Source organism: Theobroma umbraticum, unplaced genomic scaffold, assembly GCF_002168275.2.
Source record: "Theobroma umbraticum cultivar Fairchild unplaced genomic scaffold, ASM216827v3 scaffold_34.0, whole genome shotgun sequence".
Lineage (NCBI taxonomy): Eukaryota > Viridiplantae > Streptophyta > Magnoliopsida > Malvales > Malvaceae > Theobroma > Theobroma umbraticum.
The window spans coordinates 1,804,156-1,809,178 of NW_018397275.1; positions in this window are offsets into that span (position 1 = coordinate 1,804,156).

Consider the following 5,023-nt stretch of genomic DNA (forward strand, 5'->3'; position numbering starts at 1 on the left):
GCATCTAGCAATACATCATGACCATCCAAATTTTAGAGAGTCAATTAAAGATTTTGACAAAACCCTTCAGTGATAAGCCTCTCAGTACAATGCGATCCTTTTATCAAATATCCCAGATATGTATTAAGCATGGCCCGGTGTCTACTTATGACATTCTATATTAGTTCTCATAATTCATAACTAACCTTATGAATTTAGGAAACTAACTTTCCTTAAATTTATCATGCTTTGGCCAAAGACTTTATACAAGTTAATCAAGAATTGAGAACAAGTGAGATACATCCCCTTATATCACTTGGGGTGATGAATCCTCTCTTAACCACTCATTCACCTTCGCATGCTTCATGGCATACCCAAAAACACCCTGTTTAGGCGTTTGGTTGCTTTTAGACCCATAGAGGTGAAATCAAAGTATGTTATTCCCTATACAAGATGACTTGGTGTCTCAAGTCTAAGGACAAGTTGCACAACTATCAATGAGAACATTTTCCATAGACACTTGAGTAAATTACCAAATGGAGTTCTTAAAGCAGATCATGTTCAGTGAATTTGTTCTTTAAGAAGCACTTACATGTTATCCTCAAGTATCTCATATACTTCAATCTATGAGATCGATTGTTTACTTCCTAAGTAAGGAGGCTTAACATGTACCAGTCTTTGAGCATTGTTGACGCCTTATCTTGATAATACAATGACCAGGAGCAATTTTAGGAACATGGCTTTTATGCATAGTGATCTCATAATTATAACAACTTTATAATTCTCTTGCAAGGCCTTTATGTTCCATGGGCTTCATCCAATTAGCACTTAATAACTCCTTATTATTGTACTAACAAGAAAGAAAACCCTTATCACATATAATTATGCGATTAAATATGCATTAAATGCCAATATATATTCCTTGACCAATCTAATTAGCTCAAGGGCATATACCAACAGAGTGTCCACGTTAAAGAGTCATGGTAAAAGTAGAAAGATGAGACGCATTTGAAATGTGAAACTAACCTATATGTACATTAGTGAGTAGAATTTGGATATTGGGGATGACTACCCTATAGGAAGAGGTGTCACTTTAGAGGATTTGGTAGCAGGGCTGTAAAGATTGGCATATGAATATGCAGAGTTTCGCAATATAAGTGAAGCACCATCTGAGGAATAGGTTGATTCTAGTTCACAAGATACAGCCTATATGCCTTAGTGTGAACATCAAAGAAGGCTATTGAGGTTACGTTGGTAGATTTTATGGCATTAAAATGCCCATCATTTACTAGTTTAGATGCAAAAGAATATCCTCAAAGGTTTTTGGAAGACATGGAGTGCATTTGTTCGACTTTAGGATGCTCTACACATTAATTAGTGCAACTGGTGGGTTTTAGATTGAAAGATGTGGCTAGAATCTACTTTATCACACTTTAGAGAAGTAGAGCATCAAGGTTAACCCCAATCACATGGTAAGAATTTGTACAAGCTTTTTTGGATTGCTTCTTTCTTGAAAGTGTGGGAGATTCAAAGGCACAAGAATTTGAGACTTTGAGATAGACCCCAAACATGACAATGATGGAGTATAATGTCTGTTTCAGCTAATTGTCAAGATATGCTCCTGACTTGGTTCTAACGAAACAAAAGAGGATCAGAAGATTAGTTTGGCGATTAATTGAGCTGCTATTCAGAGTCTTAGCCACCTAGATATTTTCCTCATATGTGATAGTGGTGGACACGTCTAGAATGATTGAACCAGGAGATTGGAATTTTGAATGGAATAAGGTAAGGGTTGAAGATCTCAAACATTGGGCCATCGGGGCCAAAGAGATTCTAGCATAACTAGGAGTCCCACATTCATACATCATCAAAGTCATGAGCAAACTATTCCTACACGTAGGCCACCAAAGGATAGTGATTGATTTAGCCCACCATCTAAATGAGAGTAGTCAGGTGGAACATCTAATCTAGGCCTCCGATAAAAGGATGTTTTACGCAATTATTCTGGTAAGGCGTATGGTGTAGTGGAATTATGTTTCAAATGTGGTTAAATCGGGCATTTAATGAGAGATTGCCCAATGTAAAGGCAAGTAGCAAAGGGCCATTACAGTTATGTGAGACAAGTGGTAACTACCCCACCTACAACGACATAGACTGGAAAGAATGCTAGAAATGACAAAGGCAAAGGTGTGACCTCATCATCTTATGCTAGATCGACACAACTAGGTAATGAAAGTGGAGGTTAAGCACATGTATATGCTTTGACATTGTAAGATGCTCAGAAGTGCAATGTGGTGGTCACAGGTACATTTTGCATATTTGATATTGAAGCATTAGTTCTGTTTGACCTCGGATTGACACATTCCTTTTTGTCCCTGCACTTTGTGTTGAAATTAAACTGGTTTTATATTAACATGAAGGAACTCTTGATTATGGCTACCCCCTTAGAAGAGATATTTATGGCTGAATATGTATATAAATCTTATGTGGTCCGTATTAGGCATAAGGATACGTTTAGCAGACATGGTATTGCTGCTAATTTTGGACTTTAATGTGATTTTGGACATGGATTGGTTAGCATCGTATTTTGCCAAGGTAGAATACAATCACAAATTGGTGAAGTTTAACTTCCTAGGGGAATCCTCATTTATGATATACGGGCATGGTAGCCCAATGTTTATGGAAATTGTATTAGATGTAGCCGCTAGACCAATGCTAAGGTAAGAAAGCCAAGGGTATCTAGCGATGACAAGAGATGCTTTGATGGATAAAGGGAGTGTGGATTTCGTATTGGTATTTTGTAAGAATTGGAATGTATTTCCATATGAATTTCTTGGATTGCCTCTTGAGAGGAAGCTTGAATTTTGTATTGATATGATTTTGAGTACACAACCAATTTCCATACCTTCTTATCGAATGGCACTAATTGAGTTAAGAGAGAGCAAGGGGCATTTAGAGGACTTATTGAATAAGGGTTTTATTCATCCTAATGTCTTGCCTTAGGGAGCTTTAGTGCTATTTGTGAAGAAGAATGAGGGTAGCCTTTAGTTATGTATTGACTATCGGTAATTGAATAAAGTCATGATGAAAAAATGATATCCACTCTCGGGGATTGATGATTTGTTTGATCTATTGCAAGGTGTCATGTGCTTCTCTTAGATTGACTTACACTCGAGGTATCATCAGCTGAGAATAAGAGAATGTGATGTACCCAAGACAATGTTTCACACACGATATGGATATTATGAGTTTTAAGTGATGTCGTTTGGACTCACTAATGCACCCACAATGTTTATGGACTTGATGAAAAGGGCCTTTTGAGTGTGTTTAGATACATTTGTGGGTCATATTCTTAAACGACATATTGATTATATTCTAAAAGCTAGGAAAAACATGCACAACATTTAAAAATTGTGCTACAGAATCTGAGAGCACATCAATTGCTTGCTAAGTTTTTGAAATGTGAGTTTCTGCTGAGTAAAGTCAATTTTTGGGACATGCTACGTCTAAACAAGAGGTGCAAGTGGAGGCCAAGGCCGATATTCGTAATTGAAGTTAGAACTTTTTTGGGTTTAGGCAAATATTATAGACGATTTGTGCAAGATTTTTCTAATATCGTATCTCCTTTAACAAGATCAACTTAGAAAGGAGTCAAATTCAATTGGTCTAATGTTTGTGAGGCTAGTTTTCAGAGGCTTAAAGCCTACCTTACTTATGCATTTGTGTTAAGCTTCCTGTGTGGATCTGGAGGCTACATCGTGCATTATGATGCATCACGTGTTGGATTGGGTTCCATATTGATTCAAAATGGGAAGGTCATAGTGTATGCCTCATGACAATTAAAAAGGCATGAACAAAATTACCCTATGCATGATCTAGAGGTGGCAATGGTCATATTTGCCTTGAAGATTTAAAGACATTATTGGTATGGAAAGACTTGCAAAATATATACAGACCACAAGAGCTTGAAGTATATATTTCAATAGAGGAATTTGAATTTAAGGTAGCATAGGTGGTTAGAGTTATTGAAAGATTATGATTGCACCATACTTTACCATCCTGACAAGGCAAATGTGGTAGCAAATACTCGAAAGCCCAAAATCGATGGGAAGTTTGGCACATGTGACCATTAAAAGATGATCTTTGGTGCAGAGTTTGTATGATCTAGACAATATGGGAGTGCATTTAAAGATTAGTCACTTGGATGGCTTATTAGCACACTTTAGAGTTTGACCAATGATATTAGATTGAATTAAAGTTGCCTAAGATCAAGATGAATATTTGGTAAAAAAATTTGGAGATATTAGTGAGGATAGAACTTGGGACTTTGTGTATGGCACAGATGGTTTGATAAGATATATATCACGAGTCTATGTGTAGAACATGGACAATTTGAGAAATGAGATTTTGGAGGAGGTGCATGTGGTAGCCTATGTAATACACCTTGGAGCTACCAAGATGTATCATGACTTGAAGTTTGTGTATTAGTGGCTAGGATTAAAGAAAGACATGGCTGAATGTGTCTCTAAGTGTTTGACTTGTCAACAAGTGAAAGCTGAAACATTAGAAACCATCGAGACTGCTACAACCATTACCGATATTCGAATGAAAGTGGGAACATGTAGCAATGGACTTTTGGTGATAATTGATTGACTATGATGCCATTTGGGTGATAATTGATTGACTAACTAAGTTTGCACATTTTTTTCGATGAAAACTAAGTATGAAGCAACTCGGTATGCCCAAATTTACATTAATGAGATTGTAAGGCTACATGGCGTCTTAGTGATGATAGTGTCTGATAGAAAATCGCAGTTCATGAGCCAATTTTGGAGGAAATTGCAAGAGGCCCTAAGCACAAGATTAGATTTTAATATGAACTTCTACCCATAGACAGATGGCCAATCTGAGTGCACCATTCTGATGCTCGAAGATATGTTAAGGGCAATTGTGCTCAACTTTGGAATATCATGGAATCATTATTTGCCTTTGGCCAAGTTTGCTTAGAATAAGAGTTATCAAGCCATTATTGGTATAGCACCGT